At 34.0% G+C, this 8,798-nt stretch overlaps 2 long non-coding RNA genes across 2 annotated transcripts; both read right to left on the bottom strand.

Moving 5' to 3' along the window:
* Positions 1-603: 603 nt before the first annotated feature.
* On the bottom strand, positions 604-2,024 carry LOC145111567 (uncharacterized). Its single transcript, XR_013710319.1, has 2 exons — positions 1,762-2,024; positions 604-1,124 (listed from the first exon to the last, which is right to left on the bottom strand). It is a non-coding gene; the product is annotated as an uncharacterized LOC145111567 (long non-coding RNA).
* A 720-nt stretch (positions 2,025-2,744) lies between these two features.
* LOC145114656 (uncharacterized) lies at positions 2,745-3,819 on the bottom strand. The gene is made up of 3 exons (XR_013711129.1): positions 3,442-3,819; positions 3,019-3,133; positions 2,745-2,818 (listed from the first exon to the last, which is right to left on the bottom strand). It is a non-coding gene; the product is annotated as an uncharacterized LOC145114656 (long non-coding RNA).
* Positions 3,820-8,798: the final 4,979 nt, after the last annotated feature.

Genomic DNA, 8,798 nt, shown 5'->3' with positions numbered 1-8,798 from the left:
GATGATACTTATGTTTTAAATCTCATTTAGCATGCATAAAACATAATATCAACATGTTGTGTTATGTTTAAAACACCAATATCATATATTAAGTTTCGACGCAAAAAATAATCACTAGTTTTATTATTTGTCGTTATAACGTTATAAACCGATTTTAGTCTTTTTAATAAAAAAAACTCATTATTTATTATAAACACATGGAGTTTATATAAAGTTTAAACATATTTTAAACCATTTCAAATATTTTAAAGTTGGGTATTTATAAGTTTTACAATAAAACTATTTTCAACAAAAATTGAGTTTTAACCAGTAACCGGTAAAACGTTTTTATAAATATTCATTTATAAACATCTTATGTTATCTTTTAAATATTTTTTACTCAAACTCCAAGTGATATGATCTTATGAAAAAATGTTAATTGACATGTAAAAACTATTTTCATACATAAAACATAACATACATTTAACATAAAATAAACTAGCTGTGAAACCCCGCTCCGCGGGGTTCGGTTAAGACCAGAGTTTTACACTTTTGTTTATCGGTTATGTATGTGGTGTAGTCATAGATAGTGAACAGTATGCAGGGGCATTTTCGACAAAAAAATGTTAAAATCACGATTTTTTTACTAAAACAACAAAGTCCAAACAGTTGGTTTTTCGGAGAGTTTAATAACAATGTAAAAGCTGTACAATTTTTTTCAAATGAACAATAAAACACAAGTTGAAAGGATGTAGCTTCAAAACTGGGGCAAGTATATTATCAGGATAAGTATCGTTCAGCCCACCTCTCATTCATTCGCAAAGGGGAGATCGGTAGGTGCTCTGGATAAATGACAAAAATAAGGAAAAAGAAAAAAAAATTACAGAAAGATGCATCTTCAAAGTAGTCACAAGTGATTCCATAGGGTTTCACCTATTTGGTTGGAAAAATGTGACTACTTTCAAGATGCATCTTTTATATCAAGTAAACAGTTATGTTATATGTAACATGACAAGAAAAAATGTGGCAAGTTTAATCTTTTTCAGGTGTAAAAATTTTGGACGGGTAATGGAAAGGATAAACTTAATTGGGATTTGCTAACTTCTGAAGTCAAACTTTTAGGTCAACTATATTCTTCTGCAAGGCTGGATAAAAATCAAATGGAAAATAAGTTTAACACATGTACATATACATTCTTCTAATCATTGAAGCCATATATCAATTTATAAGCCTATAATTTGAGTACATAGCTACATGATCATCATAATTGCCTTCAACAGGTAGTTAATTTCAATGAAAAATTGAAGAAAACGGATATACCTGTAATAAAAAAAATAAAAAAATAAAAAGAGATTGATTCAAGTAAAAAGAATGAGAAATCAATCACTAAATGCAGCTAAAATGAACATAAAAACTGTATTTTAAATAAAAAAAATTCCATTATCATAATTTATCATTCTAAAGTGTGACTTTTAGTTTTTCAATATAAATATATGAATCAAGCTATAGAAATTTTACTAATATTGTAATGCTATCTTTTTCTCCTTGTTTTCTTTGATTTTTATGGTGGTGGAGTCAGTATTTTCTGGTTTATGTGTTTTAGAGTAACTGCTCCTTCAATACCACCACATGGTTTTACAAATGCAAATATCTTTGAATGGATAAAAACTAAGATCAGTTAGTTATATTAATACATGCAAAATAGAATAAAAAAACAAATAACTGTTAAAAGAAAAGATTAAAGATTAAAGATTAATGGGTGAGCAAAAAGTCATAACTAACCTCCAAATATTTCTCAGCCATTGGCCTTGAACAACCTGATTTCAGCGAATGGTGCAGGGGTTGATGTTGAACCCAGAACCCAGAGTATAAACAACATGTGTAAGCTATAAAAAAATAAATTGAACGATATAACAATTTGACAATTTTACTAATGTTTGGCTGTTACCTCAAAGTTGTTCAGTTGTAAGAAATCATCATTTAACCTCACCGGATACTGCCACTACTACCTCCATCAGCCACCCCCTTCGGCAACTGCGGTTAAAATAATTTTTTTGAAGTTTAAAAACACTATGCAGGGGCAGTTTGGTCCAAAAATCTTCAAATCAAATTTTTTAACTATAGAAATGGTATGCAGGGGTAGTTTGAATATTGTTAAAACCCAAAGCTCGGTTGTTGGTTCCAAACTAATAATATTGTTAAACCGATATCTATTTGTACCATTCTGCTTAACAATATTTAATCACCATTTTAACAACATATATGAAATTTGACAAATTATATCAAAAATATATCAAAGTGTCTGTTTATGATTGGAAAATGTTAAAATAAAACAAACTCAAAAGTAATAATTCAAAGGAATTATCGGAATAAATAACTATAATAGAACAGAAAGGGTATAAACAAATTGTGACCATGCAAAAAGGCCGTGTAAATCTGATGGCAGAAAAGGTAATATACCATAGTGTAAATCGGATTCTACACCATAGTAAAAAAAATGTCATAGATATACAAAGTGTTATCAATCTTACTTTTGAATAAATTTGAAAAGCTAATATAGAAATGCATAGACCATCTGTTTAAAATCTCGCCAAAATTGGTTGTAATAGTGTTTAATCTTATAAACATGGGTATAAATAATAAAAAAAATGAATCTTAAAAATCTTGTAAAAGCCTCACCTGCAGCAAGGAACACCACCTGAACAGTGGAAACCATTCGGTTGATAAAAGGAAGTAAATGATCTATGTTTACACTTACTTTGATCCTTTCGTGAGTTTCTTTAACAGTCGTCCCATCTAGTTTCTTCCTCGAGTTATGTCGCATCTTTTTCTGAAATACCTTCCATTCAAATAGAAATAGTGAATCATCTAAAAAGAGGGATACACATTAGGCCATTACATAAAAGATATGTTGAAACCATTCATCTACAAATCTACATGATAACCATTTTGTAGATATAACAGTAGAACATATCATTAGTATACAAAACAATGATTCCCCAAACCGAATTTGGAGAAAAAAACTAAATATATTCTGACCAGTACAATTGCAAATATGCACCATGGAATCCTTCATCAAATGCTTTGGATTCACCAAGTTGGGCAACTTCAAACTTGAGATAATCTGGCTTCTTCATTGTTTTGAAATGTTTTCCTGCAAATTAAATGAAAGCACATGAGAGTCAACAATATTTTTTTTTCCAACGTCATCTGCCCCCAACCTTAAATATATATTGACAAAATATCGTGTTAGAAACAGATTGTTGATATCAGGACAAAAATTTATTTGTAGAGAAACATTCCAACCTTAAAAAGCCCTAAAATTGATTCTTGATTGGTTGATTGCTTGATTACCTGTGATCATAAAGAGAAGAAAAAGTATATTACAATTTATTTGTAGAGAAACACTCCAACCTTAAAAAACCCTAAAATTGATTCTTGATTGGTTGATTGGTTGATTACCTGTGATCATAAGGGGAAGAAAAAGTGTATTCTTGAACTTCAAAGGCTAAGTCATTCATCTTTAGAATAGAGAACAGGGGTAGAGCAACAAATGAGAACCGAGCATTTCATAGGCTACGTTAAAGTAATATGAGCTTCTTGTCTATCATAGAAGTCTTGTTATAAGCTTGACAACATCCTTTTTTGTTCAGAAGTTAAGTATTTAAAAGGGAGCAAATATTTCCAACCTGTGTTTCTTGTGTTTCTTATCAGGTAAAATGGATCAAGTATGAATGCAGCTACCCAAGAAGGGTCATCGTTTATTTTAAACCTTTTATCAAACACCTTGTCTACATGAGCTTCATTGATCTGAAAAATCTTCATTTAATATCAAGCTCACTTATGATGCTTTGCTTTGTACAACCTAATAGCAAACAAAACCCACCAAAATGTAACATCAAAACCACTGTTAAATTGGTTGAATCATAAAAGTGAAAAAAAATTACCATCAGGAGTCGTGGTTCTCGTGACCTAGATGCGATGTTGCAAACCGAACATCAAATTGGCACCAACAAACGACATGTTGGGCAAAAGAGAAGATGAAAACAGTCGGAGGGGACGACTTCAGGTTTATCTTTGTTGTGTGCGACAATTGAGCAAACTTCAGCCACCACCTCGCCTCCGACCACTGCAACATCGTTGGTGTTCCTGCTTTACTTTCTGTCTCGTATGCAATCGATTTATAATTAGATGCAATTTCGGTGGTTATGGAGTGGAAGAAGGGTGAAGATGATTGTATTTTTGGGTGATGAAGATGGTGGGTATGATGTTGGGTTAATCCGCCCGTGGTATAAGGTGGAATGGGGTTATAAGGGTGGATGTGTTAGTGTAGATGGTGGTCACAGTGGAGGAGTGGAGAAGGTGGGTGATGGTGAAGGAGCAAAAGCGATCGGTAGGATACTAATGAAGCTCCCTGACAACCCCTTCAATCCATCCTCATCTTCACTTTCTAGGGTAGGAGCTGGTGGGGGCGGTGAGCATCGTTGACGAAGTAAACCCCCATGAACAGTGGTGAAGAAGCAGATTGTCGGTGGTGGTGAACGATGGCCGCCTATAGGGTGATGGCGGTGAGGTTTCACTGAGAAGAAGAACGACGAAGCGATGGATAAAGGAAATAGAGTAATATAAAGGAAGATAAACATGAAAATACAGTCACACAACAGCCACGATGATCAACACGTGTACAGAGAAAGGAACTAACTACATAAAATGCCCCTATAAAAAAATTCTGAAACTGCAACAAACCGTATACTTGAAGGACCATTTCTGCCAAACTATTGGCAAGTTCACTTGCTAAGCTCGCACAACTTTAATATATATATATATATATATATATATATATATATATATATATATATATATATATATATATATAATTGAAGGGCCATTTTTGCCAAAAAGACAGAAGTTCACTATTTATCTTTTAACACAAAATAATATATATATATATATATATATATATATATATATATATATATATATATATGTATAATATCACAAGCATGCATTATAATGTGTATAAACCAAGCCATGTCTAGTAATAATTTTTGTGAGTCATCACAAGAATTATTAAGTCTTTCCTAAAGGACTTAATTGACACTTCAAAAGGTCTTTTCTTCATCTTGTTACATTTAAAAGGAATACAATTAGTCTAACTAATTTATTACAACAAATCAACAAATGAAAAATTACATATTTATCTATTACATCTTATGAATAAATAAATATCAACCAAACACAACACAAAGTTCCAAATGGCTTGTTTATACACAACAACATATCAAATATTATAACAAACAACTCTTTGTTTATTCTAATGCAACTTTTATATAACCAAAATGCATGAAAAATGGTTATATATAAAAATAAACAAATTTAACCAAGAAATTGCCAAAGAAAACAAATACGGATTTTTCTTAACTAAAAGAAATCCATGCTTGTTTTCCAAAAACCAAAGATTATCAAACATAAAAAATCATTCTAACATATAAAAGATGGCTCCGATACCACTGTTGGGTTTTGATACGATAGAAAAGTTTGTTTTTTCATAAAAAACTGGCAACGGAAGACTTTAAAAATAACAAGTTTATTTTTAGTTCATAACAAAACCGAACCATCATGGATCCATTTATAGAGGTTAGAATGAAATAAAACCAACCATAGGATGTTTTAGAGATAACCTTTGAAGCCTTTGAACCCGCTTGGTTTTGGATGTTGATGAAGATAACAAAAGATCAAAGTGTATGATCTTCTCTACAAGTATCCACCATCAAGAGTAAGGCACTTGGAATGCTAGTTCCTTCTTGTATTCTTGAGTGTTTAAAGCCTTTAAGTGCTTAACTCAATTAAGCACTAAAGGGAACAACTCAAGAGGTCTTCTAATCTTGCAACAATTTTTAAAAGACAACAAGAAGAGGAAGAGTAGAGAGGATTCGGCCATGGAGAGAAAAGAAGAGATTTCACATGAAAAAACTTACCCAAACTCATCCAAGACACCTCTTTAAATACCCATGAAAAAGCAAAAGCAACCCCATATAATAATCTAAAGTAATGGACTTACTTTAGAGGCATGGGGGACAAGGGAGAGAGGTTAAGAGACAACCTCTTCCACCCTTTATAACTTCCGGCCATGTGTCTTGGAAAGAGACAAAAATTGTCTCCAACTTTATTAACCATGGTAGAGTAAGTCTTTAACTTAATCATGGTTAACCAAAGTGTCCAAAACTTTGTATATGACTTATTAAATCATACCATATGATATAATAACTAGTAATACTCTCCTATAATTATTATTTTCACAAAACAATAATTATTCCCTAATTAAAATACAAGAATCGATATTATTTATTAATAATAATATTAATAATAAATATACAAAATGTGCCAACTTGATAAAGGTGTGACCCTATAGGATCATATATTATTAGCAATATCACTCCATAATGATTCTTGGGCATATAGATCCAACACTTCCAAGGATCTCTTTGAGGTATCCCTTGCTGAGTAGGTACCTGATCTCCTTCCTGAAGGCTATGAAATCTTCCGTAACGTGACCAAAGTCCTCATGGTATGCACACCATTTGGACTTATCTTTCCAGGTGGTGGAATTTTCTCCCTTTCTTGGCCATCTTGCTTTGTCGCCAAAATCCTTCATAGCAAATATTAAACCTGAAACATCCACAAAAAAGCAATAGTCAGTGATCTTAGGAAATTCTTCTTCCTCCCCTTCATCTTCAAGGGCATTGACCTAATGATGATCAGGTTTGGACTTATAGGATCTTTGGGCCGAGGATTCAGCTTTCCTATTGGGGTTATCATAGGAGTTTGGTGGGTTGCTCCTCTTTTGTATCTCCTTGTCTTCTTCGAGCCTTATGAATCTTAGTGCTCTGTTTTTCACTTCGTCTATTCTTTTGCATAGAGTCATTACAAGGTCTTTGTAGAAAGGAGAGTCCTTCTTTAAGCCCATTTTGAAGGCTTCTACGGTAGTTGTCATATTGATGTTGGGGATACTCAGGGCTTCCCTACCAAACCTGTTCACAAAATCCCAAATGGATTCTTTAGGATCCTGAACTACCTGGTAAAGATCACTAGTGATCTTCTTGAATGTTCTGCTACAAGAAAATTGATTGCTAAAAAGATTAACTAAGTAAGTAAACGAAGTAATAGAGTAAGGAGGAACGTTAAGAAGCCATTTTAAGGTTGATTCTGTAAGGGTTGAACCAAAACCTTTGCATAGGCAAGTTTCCTTCAAATGTGTGCGAATGGGTATGATCTCCATTCTTTCCCTATATTGTGTCACATGTTCTTCACGATATGTAGTCCCATCGTAAGGCCTCATGGTGGGAGTTTGGAACCGCTTTGGGACTTCGGTGTCAGCAATAATGGGTGCAAATCTTGAGAGATTGTGGCTTGTTGGGGAAACTTATGGTATAGTTTGGACTACTCTAGGCATATTTGAGATCAGCTACCTTAACTACTGAAGTTCCTTGGCCATGATTGGGCTCATTCCTGCATCAATACCATAGAGTTTAGTATTAAAAGTATTATTATTCATGGAGTTACCAGGATCCTTGTTATTAGGAGTGATGAAGGTTTTGTCGAGATCCTGGATCACATGAGCTCGCTCATTTAGAGTTGCACCCCAAACTGGAGCATGGGGCGACATTAGGTATCCTATCTCCTGACAGTTTCATGAGGATCTTGTATTGTCAAAGTTTAGGATCTTGGGCTGCAAGAATGAGGGTGCTGCTTCTTGGGGTTTGTGGATCTCCGCCCTCATTCTCTCCATTTCCTTGAGCACCGTCCTATTGTTCTCCTACTGTTGAGTGACTTTTCGTTCCAATCTCTTCATCATAGCAAATAGATCGTTGTTGGAAATCATTACAGGAGGATCCTGAAATCCTTGGGTAGTGACCGAAGAGGTGTTTTTCTTCGGTGCCTCCGAAGTCTTCTTGGGAGCTCCTCTTGGAGTGGTAGAAGGCTTTTAGAGGAAATAGGAGGAATGGAGGAAGAGGATAAGTTTGGTTGGGTAGACATGATTCTCGAACGATTGTGAACGCCACGTCCCCACGGTGGGCGTTAAAGTGTTTTGGTCAAAAGTTGATCAAGTATTGTTCAACCAGATTGTATGAGAGGATGTGGTGTTTGAGGCAATGAAAATATCTAATTGTAATCAAAATGGGACAAGTGATTTACAAGGAAAACCCTTGATCCTTTTTAGGATCTCCAGCATAAAACCTTGGGAGGCGATAACGATCACCTACCTTGTTGTTTTTATTGATTTAAATATGAAATTACATACATAATGAAGATAATACGAGTACAAATGTAATAGTAGAGCTAATCGTGTGCTTAGTGTGTGTATTATAGGTGTATTTGTAGTATAGACTAAGTAACAATAAGTCTGATATTTCTGGGATCCTCTTTGAATAAACATATGCACGTTGTTTGACTTGGTATTCCCGAGTCTTAAGCCTGATTGAAGTGAATCTTCATTGAGAATGAGTCTTTTATTGACCGTTTCTACACATGCTAAAAAAATAGAAATATGACAGTTAAGAGTGTTAGGAAATAATGTTAACAATGTTCAGGATCCTGAGAAAGGTTCGGGATCCTGAAAGATCTTGAAGATCTAGGATCCAGAATAGGGTTGGGGATCTCGGACCTAACATTTTGTATTCATTTTCAGTATAGTGTTCACGATAGGATATGGTTATGGATCTGGAGCGGGTGACCAGGATCGGCCAGGGTTAACTGATGATCAGATACAGGAGTTGATTATCACTGAGGTGGCTACTACTGTCTGGAGTTCTATCCCA

This window comes from Lactuca virosa, chromosome 5, assembly GCF_052849685.1.
Source record: "Lactuca virosa cultivar CGN04683 chromosome 5, Lactuca_virosa_CGN04683_v6, whole genome shotgun sequence".
Classification (NCBI taxonomy): Eukaryota; Viridiplantae; Streptophyta; class Magnoliopsida; order Asterales; family Asteraceae; genus Lactuca; species Lactuca virosa.
The sequence above is the reverse complement of the archived record's forward strand: the minus strand, read 5'-3'. Positions and strand labels throughout refer to the sequence as shown.